At 36.2% G+C, this 17,539-nt stretch overlaps 1 protein-coding gene across 2 annotated transcripts in view; it reads right to left on the bottom strand.

Moving 5' to 3' along the window:
• RALYL (RALY RNA binding protein like) overlaps window positions 1-17,539 on the bottom strand; it is a 375,282-nt gene that overhangs the window by 238,527 nt on the left and 119,216 nt on the right. The window lies entirely within an intron of this gene.

Raw genomic sequence — 17,539 nt, 5'->3', positions numbered from 1 at the left:
TCTTAATTTCATCATAAGAATTTAATAATCTATAGTGATTACTAATGCTGCAGATAATTGTTGTGGTTTAACCCTGGGTGGAAACTAAGTATCACACAGCTGCTCATTAATTGTCCTCCCACTGCAAGTCGTATGGGGAGGAGAATCAGGGAAAAAAAAAAGAGGACTTATGGGTTGAGATAAGAACAGTTTAATAATTGAAACAAAGTAGAATATACTAATAATACTAATGATGATGATGATGATAATTATAAAAATAACAATAATAAAAAAAATAAGAGAGAGAGAGATGACCGATGCCCAGCCCACCCCAAGCAGCAATTGGCCCTTCCTGGACAACTATCCCCAGTGTATATACTGAACATTATGTTCTATGGTATGAAATATCCTTTTGGCCAGTTTAGCTCAGCTGTCCTAGCTGTGCTTCCATGTGGCTTCTCATGCATCTGCTCACCCGCAGAGCACAAGAAACTGAAAAGTCCTTGATTTACAGTAAGAAATGCTCGCAACAGTTAAAACATCACCGTGTTATCAATATTATTCTCATCCTAAATTCAAAATACAGAATTGTACCAGCTATTAAGAAAAAAATTAACTCTATCCCAGCTGAAACTGGAATAATGGTCATCATTAATAACTGTCTCCACTTCTACTAAATGAAAAGTCCCTTTGATTTAGCACATGAAATGCAGCAGTGTAGTCTCAAACAGTTCAAGTTAGTTTTAAAAATCACGCTACCTTCCTTCAAGTAGTTTTTATTTCCCACCTAACCACTTCTAAATATATTTTTTATTATTTCCTTTGTACATTAACTTTCTCGTCTCATGGACATATTGGAATATGAACCTGTGATTATATTAATGAATACAAATCACTCTCTACATTAGATAATGAGCATTATACTGACTATTGTAGCGTACCTCATCATTATAACAAATTATTAAATACCCAATTACTGTCAGTGTTAGTGTGTCTTGATTTTGTTCTCTATTTCAGTCCTATGTTACGAGAAGCCTTGCTTGTATTTACTAGCATTTAGTAAATTTAAGAAATCAGAAGGAAAATTTAAAGCAGGAGGTTTTCTCAAATGTCATGACAATGCTAGTGTAAATGAAGACCTGTACAGCTATGAAGTGCAATGGCATAAGCACGAGAAGCAGAGTCGTGGAAGGGGCTTTTGTGATGTTGATTATATCAATGACATATAAAGTGTGGTTATCACCTTTTCAACATTGGCTAATTTAAGCTACTTCCGGGCACGTTTTGAAGTGCTGTATCAAAGATTTTCATAGGAAAAAAACCCACTTATTAGATAAGTATATTCCTAATCCTGCAAAGTCATCAAATGCCTGGACAGATGACATCTTGTATATTTTTCTTTTTTTTTAATCCAATTTGGAACATCTGAAATCTGTTTACGGAATGAGTTAATAGAAAACAGCAGAATAATTGCCTCCAATTTCAATATAATCATCCTGTTAAAATAATAAATAAAATGGGGAAAATGGGGGTAAAACTCTCACAAAAATATCCAATATGATGAGAAGGAAGTCCTAATACATAGGAAGGAAAGAGGTTTTAAAGCCTAGGAGGAGAACCTGTAAGAGTAACTCAAGGAAATTCTTCCCACTGAAGAAAAATATAAGTCTAAAGCTTAAACACAAGTATGATCAAAAGTTTGAAGTTGAAGAAAAATTTATTTCTTTTCAGGTAAGGGAAACCCCAAATATAGACAGATTCTGTCATACATTGATATTTGTAGTGCAAAATCTAGGCATCCAGAAACAAAAGAGGATATAAGGAGACTTTGGAAATTATGAAGGCAGAAAACACAAATATGAACTCAATAACCTCATGTTTTTTTCTTTGATCTATCATCTACAAAGTCTGCCTCATAACTCCGCCTCTGGTGATGAGTCAAGTTAACACATCTGCTCCAAAGAATCAAAATTTTCAAATCATAGAATCAATACAATTGGAAAACACCTCCAAGGTAATTGAGTTCAACCTTTGACTGACCACCACCATGTAAACTAAACCACATCACTAAGCGCCATGTCCAGTCATTTTTTGAACACTTCCACGGATGGTCACCCCACAACTTCCCTGCGCAGCCTGGGCAAATGAAGAATTTTTTCCTAATACCAATCTAAACCACCCCTGGTGCAATGTGAGGCCATTTCCTCTTGTCCTGTTGCTTGTTGCCTGGAAGAAGAGCCTACCCCCATCTGGCTACAGTCTCCTTTCAGGTAGATGTAGAGACTAGAGTGATAATGTCTCTCTTGTGCCTCCTTTTCTCCAGGCTAAACTCCAGCTCCCTCAGCCACTCCTCATATGACTTACTCTGTAGACCCTAATGTTGATGTGACAGCTAGTCTGGTGAAAATAAGAACAGGATGATGACAGGAGAGAGAAAATAAAAGAACCCACACGCCCAGAAGGTAAACAAAAATGTCTGAGAAGCCCATTACACAGTGTGACTATTTCTTTTGATCCTCTGGCTGGTAGATACATAGGAGTGATGAAGAACCTTCAACCAGCACACTTGGAGCTCACATGTTAGATGAACTTCTGCCACCCTCTCCCACAGCCAATGCCTTACGCAGAATTTTTGCTCATCCTCAACTGAACCTAGCAGCAACCAGTTTTGAGACAGTATCAAAGGAGAGGAATTTTGCATTTGTCTTTCAGAAGTAATGCAAACGCTTTCGCCTTCGCTTTCCAGAACATAAACACATACTTTTTTTTTTAAGGTTGATACCCAGACCTAAGATGAAGGATGCTGGGAGAATAGGCAACTATTTAAGTTTGACTGTGCCACTCACCTAATTGGGATGGGAATGGAACTCTATTCCAAAATTTTTCATAGTTCTAGTACCTTGGCAAAAACAAAAAGTATGACGTCTTCATTTAACATTAAATTTAAATGACCCATGACCACAAACCAAATTGGAGGGCTTCTGTAATGGTCAGTGTATTGTGTTTAAGTGGCAAGTTTTTGTTAGTGGGAGGGGGCTGCAAGGGTGGCTTCTGTGAGAAGGCATCAGAAGCTGTTCCCATGTTGGACAGACATAGTTCCAGATGGCCCCAAGATGGATGAGAAGAAGGGAGAGGGTGGAGGTATGATGTTTTTATTTGTTCATATTTCTCATTATTCTACTATGTTATTAATTTGTGATACATTAATTTAGTCTTCCCCATATCAAGCCTGTTTTCCCTGTAATGGTGATCTCCTTGTTCTTATCCCAACAGACAAGCTTTTAGTCATATTTTCTCCCCCTGTCCTTTTGATGTAGGGAGACTGATAGAGCCTGTTAATGGGTACCTTACAACCAGCTAAAGTCAGCCCACCACAATCAACTACTTCAACAAAGGACTTCTTAAAACAAGATCAAATTAATGAAAAAAAGTTATTCATTTTAATATAAAAATATCTGTGACAGACAAAATTCAGATTCCTAAGAAGTTTGATAGAGAACAAACAATTAAATATTTAAAATTGGTAGATGATCTACCCCCAGGGATGTGTGAAAAGACTCAAGGTAGCTGTTAACTCACATTCTGAATGCCAGGTAAAGCAGCAATGTGTTACCTCATAACGGAGCTTTGGTCGTCTCAACAACATTGCTATTTAACTGATTACTGAAGAATCTAGAGCAAAGTTGTCTGCAGTTACATGAGAAAATGGAGTCAAGGGTAGAAAAACATGTTTTAACTGGGTGATAAATTTGAGATTGACTGAACCTACATGCTAGAGTAGAAATCTCCCTACAGGAAAATATTGGAAGAATTAGACTCTTGTGCACACTGGACTTGAATCAAAAAGTGCTTTGAGTGAAAATAAAAATAAATGAACACATAAATTTTTGCTTTGTTGTGTGTATATTCCTGAAGAGGTGAACTCTAGATGAACTTCCCACAAAGTTGAAGTTCTGGCAGTGGTTATATAGTGGAAACATGTATCTGGGGAATGGAGGGGCAGAAATCAGTGCTGATGACTTGGACTGATGGGACATGAGGTTATGAGACCATGAAATAGCAACAAAGATATTACTAATGAGATTTTACAGTGCTTAAGGTACAGTATATTAGGACTATCACAGTACTGTCTTCCCAAATGGGCTTTCTTATCCCTTCACTTGCAAAAGTCCTGATACTCTTGCGATGGCGTACCAGGAAATTTCAGAAGCTAAATCAAGCTTTCATCTTTTAGTGATTTGACCTCTTGATCATATCTTTCTGAAACATCTCATTGCTTGGTGAACCAAACCCACTGTCTGCAAAGCAAAACCCAGAAATGCCTGAGTGAGATCAGTAGAAAGCATAGGACTATAGCAGCTCCCACTTTGATGAATTTGTGCCATACCTTGTACCCTGCATTTCTCACAGACCAAGGCAGTGAGAAAGCCTGTGCCACTATTCCTTTTGCCACACAAAGTAATCTTAAAAGACTCTAGCCTGGATGTAGAAACTTTCCTGGGTGAAAGTTGCTCATCATTAGTGACACCATGTGCTTGGATATTTTATAACAGAATTATGTCATAAGCAGGGTGAGATTTCTCCACAGTGCTGTCACTAATAGCTGTGACTCTCAGTGATATTTTTAAACTCCTCAAGTGATATAGCTCCAATCCTTTTAGAGACTTCATTTTTCATGAAGTCCAGCATCTTAGCACTTCAACAGGCCATAAAATATCTTTATGAAGTTTGGCAACAGTGTTATGCGCAAACTGAAAGCTAGAGAGTTTCACTTTGTCAGATTCAGTGATGTGGTAGATTTATGGATAGAAGGGAAAAAAGGCTAGCTTCCTATCCATATAATATTGTTTATTAAAAAATATAAACACACGTGCATAAAGTCCCCTCACTAGCCAGCTTGTTCTCTGATTCAGAGGAAAAATAAAATCTACATATATGTACTTCTTGTCCGCACAAGAATATCTCAATTCATCCCATATGTTCTCGCCCCTTTGTCATACACGACAAAAGGTGGTAATATAGGCACAATATACCTTTATGAGTTCTAGCCCCTCCCAATATACTTGGTTTATTTCATTGTCATTTTTAAAACCTTTAAATAAGCATATCTGTGCTACAATTTATCATAGTCAAGAGATAGGGAAGACATTAATACATACAAAAAGTAACCTAATCTGAAGTACATCAGGTTCCACCTTGCTTCTATATTGCAACATCCTAATAAAATTGCTTTATTGATTTATACCACTGGTTTGGCTATTCCAGTAGCCAAGACCAGTTAATAGTAGAGGTTTCTGAAACAGATTAAAGTACACTATTATAGTAGGACACTCATACTTCCATTGAATTATTTCAGAAAATACTCTAGTTGGACATACTTTCAGTATCCCCAAGTGTGTGCCATGTCTTTAATATGGAATATTTATTGATCAGACAAATATATTGCAAAGGAAAAATTCAGTTTAAAAGAAATTACTGTCTAAAATGAAAATTATGGATCTCATTTTCTGCTTCTCCCCTGTAAACAGAAAGTCACAGAATGGTCGAGTGTGGAAGGTACCTCTGGAGGTCGTCTTGTCTAAGAACCTAATGTCAAATTATTAAAAAGTGAAAAAGGAGGGGTTTTTCCTTCCCTTTTCTTTCTCCTTTATATCTTTTCCCTATATATTTTCTTCCTCATCTCTCTTCTCTCCCATGAAGAGAAAAAACACCCAAAAATTAGTAGCAACTTTTCTTATTCTGTCTTAGAGAAAGTGAAATATTTCTCTAATACATACCATGACTCCATAACAATTTAAGTCCAAGGACCTTGCTTTTGTTCCTCCTCTTGTGCAAGTAGTCTTCATATTTGTTATGATTGTTTCAGTAACCTCTGTGCTGACTACGAATTATCAGTAAAAAAGGTGATATTTTTCCAATGCCTTTCTAAATCCTTTGATTATTTCTGCTTAATAGAATTCATCCTTCAAATATACCGAGCTTATTTAGCATCAATAAAATGAAGATAAAAACATAAGAACTGGATTTGATATTAATTTCCCTCTTCCTGCTCTAGAACTGGCTAGTCATAGAAATGGGAGATAAACAAAAATACCTAAGGCTTTAGTTATATTCATTCTGTGAAAATTAGGTAATTTGTTAATACCATTTTATTACATTGATTTCTTTCTACTCTGTACTGTATAGCAAGGCTGAGAGCAGACAAGAGTTTTGTATTCCTATAGATGAATAAATATACAGTGTATATATTTATATGATTAATCTTATTGCATGGATAAGATGACACAACTTTATAAAAAGATTTTAGGATAGGACTTTAATTCCACAATACTTTTTTAATGCAGAGGATAAAAGTGCAAAATGCCTGGGAAAAATAATTAATTCCTTGCATCTACAGTACAGGCATTACACAGAAGGCATGCAAGAGAGATTTATGCTGAAATCTATCCTCTCTCTCAGTACAGTCAGGCATCTTACTGTAGGGTTTTTTTCTTTCAGTTTTGTTGTTGTTGTTGTTTTCTGCAAAAGGACTTGGAACCATGAATCACCAAAACCCAACAATTTCTTAGAACCATTTTACAGTAATAGATTTTTTCAATTATGCTTGATGAATAGTAAGATGCTTATTTTTAAATAAAAAGCATTAAAGTGTCAGGAAATTGATCACTTATTTGGAATGGGATAATTGATTTTTTTTTTTATTCTGTCTGAATAGTTTGCTAATTTTCTTTTTCATTATGTGTCTGTGACGATACACAAACTTTTTTTAAGTTATGAAAAACTATATCTTTCCTCCTTCTGTTACTGCAGACTATAACAATAAAAAAGAGTAGAGCTTTTATTTGAAAATTTGCCACAGGAAAATGTGGCTCTGCCAGTAATTTTAAGTTTTCAGTGGTTGCAGGTTTCAGTCTTCTGTAATTTACACACAACCTTATTAGGCTGGTCTAGTTTAATGGACTTTAACATTTTGAAGGTTACATTTTCCTCATCAATGACTCATGGTCAAGTGAAAGACCTAAGAGAGGTCAATAAGGACATTTGTGTTTCTCTGAATTTTTCATGGAAGATGGGGGAATTTTTAAATTAGTCTAAAGAAATAAAAATGCACCAGTGACTATAGGTATTTAGAATAGCTTTCTTAGCATACTTGAAAAGTAAATCCCAAAGTCAAATGTTCACCAGTTGCTATTCATTTGGAGAAAGAAACGATTGCATCAACCTCTTTGTAAGCTATATATGTTCAAGACTCTCAAGGTAACAAGCAGAACAGCAGCCATAGCTGTTTGTTCTTCAGCCTATATTGTGTTTTATGATGATCATCATGGTTATTGGTTTTGCACTGCATTATAATTCTAAGCAAATAGTTTGAGAACTGATTATAGAGATACAAGCTTTCTAAAATATCTATTCTTGAAATACCCATTCACATAATAGAAGATAGCTTGGTTGTTAAGGTACTAAATTCTACAGGAAAAAGACCCTGCACATCAGAAAAAGCAATCATTTCTAGTTGAACGGAATCCCATGATCTAAAAATGTGCAAACGTGAATTGTCATTAAGTACAGATAGGGGAATCAATATAGGCTGCCAGTCAATACACAACAAAATATCAGTCACAGTTTACTTCCTGACTCAGTTTGAAAGGCAAACATATCAAAGCATCAATGATGCCATTCACAATGATATTTAAGCAAGCATTGCATTTTTGGTAGTATAGAAAAAGGGTTATGCCATGTACTAGCTTCCCTATGCCTGCTCTGAAGGACTGCTTTGTCACTGCCGGACACTGATTCTGGCAGGTAGTGATGTTGAGGATCCCCTCCCTGGGAAAAATACTCTCATCATTCACTGGCCTGTACAGTCTTGCAGACACTCACTCTATGACATTTGTGCTATTGACATCCAAACAAGAGTATGAAAAATTCTTTATTGCCTGTGGCCTCCTAACAGCTCACTTTGCCTAAAAATCTGTGTCTAATAGGTGAGTAATTAAGTTCTGTTTTCCTAATGGTTATGTGTTCAGGTTATGGCTTGATTGATCATGGTAGGACAGTCTGTGAGGGGTCATCCAAAAAAATGGTCATAATATCTCATTGGTTAAAATGTCATTAACCAGCAATGCACTGTACAAATGTCTAAGAATGATATTTAATTTCATCTGTCCTTTGTGGCCACCAAATCACATAGAATTTATGGAGTAGCACTCATGTCATACTTGATCAATTACCTCAGAACAAGTATGAAAGTATAATGGGTCAGTTTTCTTAGAATAACTCAAAATACCACTATTATAAAAAGAAATCTATTATTCGGATGTATTTTCTCATCTTATCAGACTGTACCACTAAAAAGCTACATCCCAACTTCTCTAGATCAGCCTAAAAATTTACTTCCTTCACTGCAATGATGAGCAATCTGGGGGAAGCAGTTTTGTGTACAGAGTAACTTGTTCCTGGAAGCTTATATTGTGACAGAGGAAAAAATTGTTCACACAGATCCAAAAAGATCTGTTTCTGTATAAGGAAGACCCTGAAATACAGATCAGGTATGATCTCACTGAGAAGTACTCGTTCTACTGCTGCATAACCATGCCTGCAGGTCTAGAGGTTTGCCTTGTAACTGCAGCACTTCAGTCAGAAGCTTTTATAGTAGACAGAATATCTCCAATCTCCTTGTCAGAGAACTCTCAGATGCCATAAAGTCCAAGTGGCTCCCAGGTAGCAGAAATAGATTTCTGCTAACAAAGGTAGCTCAATGCCTGTGTGGTTGTTATAAAAGCATAGCAAGAAGCTTTTAGATTCGAAAAAGCTTCAGGTACATGTGATAGCATTCTCCAGTTACCATTTTACCTTCAAAAGGTGTTTGAATGAGTTGCTCTGAGAGACACAGCTGAAAGGAATATCTGGGATAATTTATCAGCCCCAAATTGACAGTTTATACCAATACTGAGTACTGCTATTTCTGGAGAGTTTTACTTTCTCTGAAAAAAAGGTACTGTGAATGGAGGAGAAAAAAGATGATTAAAAATTCAGAACCAGGGTTGTGTATGTAATTTTTTACATTTTAGATTGAAGAAAGTCTGTAATTAATTTTTAAAACTTTAATCTGCACAGTTGAAACATACAATGAAAGCAAGTTAGCCACACTGAACAAAGTGGCTTATCATCAATGCTGAAAGTTCTGAGAAAGCCACTGTGCAAGTCAAAGGACTATTCATTCTAACAGCTTACAGTTTGATAGTCCAAGGTCATCTGTCCTAAAATGAGAAATAGATATAGGTAGTTTTAAAAACAAGCAGGACAATTATGAGATATTGGAAGAAATAGCCTGCAGCTATAAGGCCTTCGACTGTCAGTTCATTAGATTTCAAAGTGTCATAGGCAACCAGGATCAATACTTGAGTGATAGACCACCATGGAAAACTATTTGGATGTTTCAAAAGTATACTGGAGTTTCAACAAGCAGTTTAGAGTCTCCAGATTAGATTTTACAACAACATATTCTAAAGCACAACATACCATAATTTAAAACATTTCTCTCGTATTTTACCCTCCTCAGTAAGTGACCATACCACTTTCTTTCATTCCAAAGATAATTAGCATCAATAACTGCCTTTAGATAACTTGAAAATGATATTTTATACTTAACCCTCAGGCACTGACAGAATTCAGATCTAATGCCTTAAGAGGATTGAAAGAAATTAATACCATTGATATGGGAAGGTTTAGATTCCCAGGAGAAATAACTTTTGCTTCAACTTTCCCAAGAACAATCAGTATTTAAAAAATCACATAAGAAAATAGTCTTAGACAAAAAATAATAATTTAAACAATTTGTTTAGACTTAAGGTCATGTTTTAATTTCCAGAAGCTTGAACTTACTTACAGAGTCTTAATTACTCTAGCAAGCCCATAGGGACAGAAACTATGCTTTTCCCCCCCTTTTTTTAATTTTGGCATCTAAATACATGATGACAAAGATAACAAACAGTAAAGATAACAGACTACTAAGAAAGAACTGTCACTCTTAAACAACAGTTTATTGCAAAGTAGATGCAATTGTATAATGGGGGACAGATTGCTTGAATGCAGCAGCTTACACTCGACTCAGGTTCAGCAAAAATCATAAAGAAGTAAATTTATTGTTTGCCCTTCACCAATTAAAATTGTATGGTTAACTCAATAAATGTAAGGCAAAGAAGTGTATCTCACCATGAATACTTACGTAGGTTATTACACACAAAATTTAAGATGCAAGTTTGGCAAACTTTTCCAGGAATGAATAACTTTTAATTTTATAAGACTTCAACTAGAGATGGCTCTTATCTAGGGTACAGAGGTTTCAATCCCCCTCTAAAACTTCATAAACCGTGATAAAATTCATTCTGCAGAATGATAAAGAATGGCCACTACCTTGAAAGGACCTTGTAAATTTCTTCTACTGGTTTTCAGAAGTAATTGTGAAATGGAAGTGTCACAATATGCAACAAGATTTGAATTTCCATATAAACCTGAGCACTTGCCTTCAGTGGTAATTTCGCTGCCTATATTCAAGCCTGCAGGAAATCAGGGCTAGCCAGAAAGAAATATGCAGGAGAAAGCTACAAAATATGGAACATTTTTCATCCTTACCCAGGTATGGTACTTATTCTTCTGTAGCTAGTTTTAGCTTGATAATGAATAACATATGGTGTTCCTTTTTTGTACAGTATTGATCTGTTAAACTTCCATTGCGTTACACATATTTGCATACTCACATCTACCATAAAATTTTCTGTTGATATATCTGCCAGCTAAAAAGCATCAAAGCTGCCACTGGTCTGAACACAAATCATTAGTTTCATTGTTCTACCAAACAACTATAAGGAAGTAAATCAGATGCTTTGAGATAACTTAGTTAACATGACAATGCTGAGTTTTTTTATGAACAACATGATATACTGTAATACAAGAAGACAGAAAACACAAATTATAAAACACCGATTACTGGTTGATAAAAAATATGTAAATACTCTCTTCATGTTGACAGTCCATAAAACTACCTGATAGCTAACTGCAAGATGAAGCTTAGGTATCAGACATTTGATACATGACAAAGTTTCTTAAATTCTTCTGATCTGAGCTGTATAATGATCCTCCCAAGGGTGCAGGCTTTACACCTGACAGATCATTGTTTTATAGTTTAATACATTTTCTTCCAACAAAGTTGTTCATAAACAAGTGCTTTAGCAATTAAACAAATGTTGCAGGGGCATGTAATGGTACCCATACCTCATTTCTATGAGCTTGATTATCTATATAATAGAGTTAATTGCTCCCACAGTGAGGGACAGAATGGACTTCTGCCAGACCTATTTAAAGGAGCCTTCTTCTGTGTGTGACCAGCATGAAAAACAAACAAATATGCTGTGCACCTACAGAAACTGTTGGACCTGCTCTGTCCCCTAGAAAGGGTGAAATAATAACAGTGGCACATCTGACCCCTCACAGCAGGCTGAAAGATTAATTAAGTTTATGAAAGGTATGGCCATCTGACTAAAATCTATGGGTTTTGTGACAAATTTTTTGGACTTAAGAAGCTGTCTTAACCTCATGCAGACATTTTTCCCTTCTGTGAAGCAGAAACTAGCTGCAAACACGAAGGACACCAAAAGACAGTATACATGGGTAAGGGAAGCTGAGTCTGGAATTCTGAATAAATCATAGCTCCTTGAACAACAGGCATACTGATTTTAGCAGCTTCGTTGAGTAGCTATAGATAGAGTTAGACAAGCTGTTTCTTACAACAGCAGTAAGGAACTGGACTTGATTAGCTCAAACTCCTATGATTTTGGTGTTCTAAGCTGCCAAACTCTGTGGAAATTATTTTTAATAATAAACTAAGAAAACAAAAAGAGGAATCTAATAATCTAACATAAATTTCAAGCAAAAAAGGAACTGAGACAAGTGCCAGATACCTCTGTTCAACAGCATCAGGCAATTGGAATCTTCTGTAGCAATGTGGGGATTTCAGAGGAATTTCATCAGGTCGAAAAGTTTCATCAAGAAAATGAGAGGAGTGTTAGTACTTAAGCGAGGAGGGTAGCTTCCATTACTTGAAACAGAAACACAATGAGCATTTTACATTGTTCCACTGAAAAAAATTATTGTTATTGCTAAGATATGAAATCCTGTTAACCATATACTTCAGGAAATTGGGAAAATTAACACTTAAACTCAATTACAGCATATGGGAGTACAAGTTCTTCGATTTAAAAGCTTCAGTAACAGAAGACAAAGAAGGTTGTAGAAAAAAAATGAAAAGTGTCTAAATAAATGAATAAGTAATGATATTAAACTGCTTGAGTAGAAACCATTAGTGAACAGAGTTATCAAGGTATCTATCTCTAGCTTAAGTTTATATTAGATGGTACGGAGCTGGCAATATAAAACATCAGTGATTTCTTGAGTTTTGGTAAAAAAACAGCAACAGTGTGCAATGGCAACCTGTTTCTCAGAAAGCTTGCTCAGAAACTACCAGCCACTAACTATCAGTTAACAACAAAATAGCAGCCACAGGCTCCCAGACAAATAGAAACTACTCTGCTGAACATAAATCAAAGGATATAAATAATATGTATTTGTTTATATGTGAATATATGCATTTCTTTACATAAATACATACACATGCATACATTTCAGAGATCATGTTAACATGCTGTTCCTTAATCTGAGCATATAAAAAAAGAGAAATAATTTGAGGGTGATGGTTTCTCTTCTGAGTTTGTACTGTGTGGATAAGCCTGTTGATTCAAATGAGTGTGGCCTGAGTGTCTCATTGAAAGCTGGAGGGCTGCAGTAGTGCAGTAGTATGATGCTTACATAAAACATTTTTTCATTATACCAATCAACTTTTATTACTGAACAAAATCAGTTCAGTTGCAAAAAGCATCTAGTGTGTCAGCAAAATAATTTTCTGTTCAGCCTTTAAGTTTTTCAAAGAAAGGGCAGTCAACTTGTTTCTTGCCAGCAAATCAAAATGAAAACCATTATAATTTTACAGCAGTTTCAAAGACAAAGTACCATAAAAGATTTTAAACAAAGTCCCTGAAATCTGGGGCTTTTTTGTGTTGTTAAAACAGGCTTATGTAATATGAGAAATATGAGCTTAGCAAGCAGCAATATTGTAGTGGACTGTAGAACACTGAGGACTCCTAAGGCATTGGTGTAGCAAGTCTACTCTCAATTTCTAGGTATATAAATAGTTAACTCTAAAGATTGTTATGTGACAACAAAATTAAAATTTTTGATCCCTATTTCCAGTAACAATGGACCACCAAGAATAAAAAGTAAGTTCTTTTAACTGGTAACTGTCTAAAAGTTGTAGGAAGGAGAGCAGTAGAGATAAGGTCTGTGAACCTCTTCATTAGTATCACTATGCTATGGACTGGAAAAAGGGATACCAGTGCTTTGCAAACTGCTGAAAGGCAGTATAGACAGCACATATGCCCTATACTAAAATGCACCTCAGCACAAGATTACTCCATAGTGTGTACTAAAGTATGGTGCAGAGAAGCCCAGTGATGATAGGTGAGGTAGAGTCTCTGGGGAGCCATCCTTTCTTGTACAGTGATACTCACTCACACCCAGAACAGCACAGCAGCCTTAGGACCATACACAACCAAATTAAAGGATGACCTCTATCAGTAGAATTTATCAGTAGAACCTGGGAATGGTACTGCGCTGAGGAAAAAACCACTCCTTAACCAGGAGGGTCTTTTAACTAATGTTACACGACTGCACAATCCATTGATGGAATTTTGCTTTCTGATGATTTTTCCAATTGGTTTTATTTGAGCTTTCCTCTACTGAACGCTGTCAACGGAAAGTTACGGCAACAATGGCTAGTGCAATTCCTCAATACAGAAAAAAGAAATTTTCAGGCAGAGTGACTCTATGTATAACACAGTCTGTACTGTGTTCAGCTTTTAGACTTACAAGATGGAAAAACGGAAAGATATTAAATTTAACTTGCCATGCATAAGGACTCGCTCTTGACCTGACAAAAATTTCCAAGTGACATCAGTAGGGTACACTGTAGTACATAGAAGAGTACTGTGTGAAACTAAAATGGACAATTTTTCTTTTGTCTAAGAAACATCTATGAAAGTGATGAGTAGGAGTGGGACTCCCAGCTGAACACTTGATAAACATTTAATCAATGACAGTTAAAGGATGTGAAAAACTCTCCATTGCTAGATGCATTTTTTCCTGTAGATTGATCTAGGATGCCTTTTAATCACAGTTTACTCAGCTGTATAGAGGGATAACTGAGGAAGTAATTCTGTGAACTGTTTATAGGACCATACCAGAAATACTAGTAGTCCCTTTGACATTCAAGTCCGTGAATTTCTGGAAGAGATCTTAAAATGTGAGAATGGCATGCTCATTTTTCTTTTCCACAGAAAAAGGTTGTCCTGGCCATGAAATCCACATAGTTTTGCTGCACCAGGAGCAGGGTTTATAGCCCTCACAGGGGATGTAATGGTAACAAGAATTGAAAGCACTACATGGGATGAGATATGGCAGAAGAGACAATGCTCAGAAGAATGCAGGTTGACAGAAAGGAGCCAAGAGGAAAAATAGGATTTGATGAGGCTGATGTGACACAAGGGAAACATAAGCAGCCAGGAAAGCCTTGTGGGCCAAATGAAATTAATGTCATCAAGCTAGTCTAGGTACCTAGCTCTCAGTGTACTCTATGGGGCCAAAAAGATAAAATTGAAATGATGGGGTAATAGGAAAAGCAGCTTTTGTATGAGTAAACTACTTTTAGAACTAAAATTACATGCAGAGAAAATAATAAGAAAAAAGAAAATCTGCCTACTGTTAGGCAGATTCACATGACCCACAATATAAATGAGCAAATTTATGTCTCTAGACCACTGTAGTTTTTCTCTAAGTTTTTCTCTAAGTGAAAGATTCAGTGTGTTTTTCCAAAGAGTTAGTCTGTGCACAGGCAAGGATTTGAATAATTTACAGTGGAATGTCATTAATCCTACCATTCCAGGACCTCATCAAAGTACAGATTAATGAGAGGTCTTATAATTTCATTGTGATACTGCTAGAACAAGCAATCACTCTGCCCCTAAATTATTACACATCCTTAGTGAGCATGAGCACTTTAATGAAAATAACAACTTAGGATAGCTTTATAGGAAAAGAAGCTCTTTAGCAGAGATCACAGTGACTTAAATTTGGGCTACAATCATTTATGTTCTACTGTATGAAAGTTAAGAATAGACAAATAAATAAATCTGACAACACTGTCCTCAATGATGTCCTGCCTTTTCAGGATTCTCTGTTCCACAGACTAAAGAATTGAAAGTATGACCTGCATTTCTCCAAAGTGAGTGGTAACACCTTGGTCTGAATGAATCTAGCTCTTCTCCTTCCACTCAAGCTCCCTGGTATGGTAGAGATTTCCCAACATCACTGCACCAGCAGGGGTTTGGAGCATAGCACAGAAATAGGTTGTTACCAGCATATCCAGCTGAACTGGGGTTACTGTCAGTTCACAGGTAGTAACTGGCTGCTTCATAACGCTGACTCCATCGCTGCATATTAACAAGGGAAGCATCAGCCAGAGCATGCAGACTGTGCTGCCTGGCAGGAAAAGAATGTGATTTTAGTAGACTTCATTAATGCTAACAACTCCACCTGTAAAAGCACTGTAAATTCAACTGACTACACAATTGTACTGCCTGAATAAATCTCTATAATACTATATATAGCAATATGCAATAAACGAAATGGTCACTGGTGGTTAAAATGTTTACCCAGCCAGTGGAAGAACAGAAACTGAAATTCAACGAACTGACAACCTACAGTACATATAGTTTCTGAGCTGATCCTTTGTATGCACACTAGATGCCCAGATAAAAGAAGATAATCAGCATTTAAAAGAGTTTGCTTTGCTGTGCTGAGATTGACTACTGGAATGCAGATCTATGGTGAAAACAGACACATGGAAACAGCTACTCTTTTGTTCCAACTTTGCCCATGAGGTAACACTAACATGATACCATGCAGTGAAGGAAAATGAGTGAAGGAAACTAAGAATAGACATCATCCTTTGGTGTGGGATCCAGATAATGCTGGCCTGTTCAGCCTGCTACTAGGACATACCAGTATTTCTATTTACATGAGCAGAATTACTAAAATTAATTTTGCTAAAATTTCATCTCTTCTAGATGATTGAAGCTAAAGCTCACCTCAGTGACATCACCACAACTTTGAAGCAAAACACTAAGAATTGTATTTGGGGAGATATATAAAATTCTAGGAAAAAAATGATGATTAATAACATGATGACAGGGTTAACTAAAAAAGGAAACTTTCAAGCTTGTAAAACCAAAAATGTTCTGTTAACTCAGAAGTGGATTAGAGTGTTCAAAGTGCTTCAGGACTCGACACCATGTAAAGGCTGATTTATACTCCAGGCGTCATAATGCCTACCTACTTCAGAATGACAAATAACACCGTGCTGAGATCTCAATGGCAGCCCCAGAGCACTAACGACAAATGTCTTCCATCTTAATAGCTGAGCCTCTGCAATTCTCCTCATTTAAAATTCTGAGCATTTAACTCTTCTCGTAGCATCTAAATCCAGATACAAAAACCTTCAAATCAAACTGTTTACCTCAAGTGAAATCTACCCTGAATAATTCATAAGCAACAAGGAGGCTGAAAGTGAAGGAGCTGAAGAGTGTTTTAATGAAATCTAGAGTTTAAAATATAATGGTATAAAAGCTATTATGGATCTTTTCTAACCTTATAAGAAAGAGTATTGGTCTCTGTAACAGTGAAAGATCCCATGGAGCAGAAAAAAGAAACACAGTTCAGATGTCTTGTTGTCAGTGACCGATGCTGCTAACAGAATCACACAGATTACTGCAGAGAAAGGGCTGCTATTTGAAGCAACTCCTGATGAAGGAGCTGAAGTGTTCAGATTGATTCTTATTCATCCTGCCCCTGTGAAGGAGTATTGATCCTTAAAATAGCTATAATAAACTGCAATTCAATTAGAATGAAGTGTGGAAGTCAGGAAAATTCACAGAAATGCTGGACTAGTGTTGCTATGACACTTAACTAACAAGAATTTTTGACTCTTAAAGACCAGGCAAAAAATCACTTATTATGTTATTTCACCATGAGGATAGAGGTTTTATATTTTCCTGTTTCAGTAAATCCTCTTTATAAGATAGATACTATAAAATGCATGGTTGATTTGTCTGGGATATCAGTGACAAGTCAGCACTGTCACCAAATAGAATTTGCTTTATAAGCCAGTTGCTGACTTATTTTGAATTTAGTTCATCTTAACCACTTATCCACAAATGTGAAGAGGAGAGAGAGAGAGAGAGAGAGACAGAAGTTGTGAACTAAAAAAAACCAGCAATAGCCTTACCTTTCAGAAATTCAGGGAAATTGGTGTCTTCAACCAAAATCTTACAGTGTTGGTAAATAATAACCTCATTCCTCTGTGTTACAGATTATCAACAAAGGTGTACAGGCA

This window comes from Corapipo altera, unplaced genomic scaffold (assembly GCF_003945725.1).
Source record: "Corapipo altera isolate COAL_440 unplaced genomic scaffold, ASM394572v1 52, whole genome shotgun sequence".
In the NCBI taxonomy this organism is placed as follows: domain Eukaryota; kingdom Metazoa; phylum Chordata; class Aves; order Passeriformes; family Pipridae; genus Corapipo; species Corapipo altera.
Note: the sequence above shows the minus strand (reverse complement) of the source record. Positions and strands in the feature narration are given on the sequence as shown.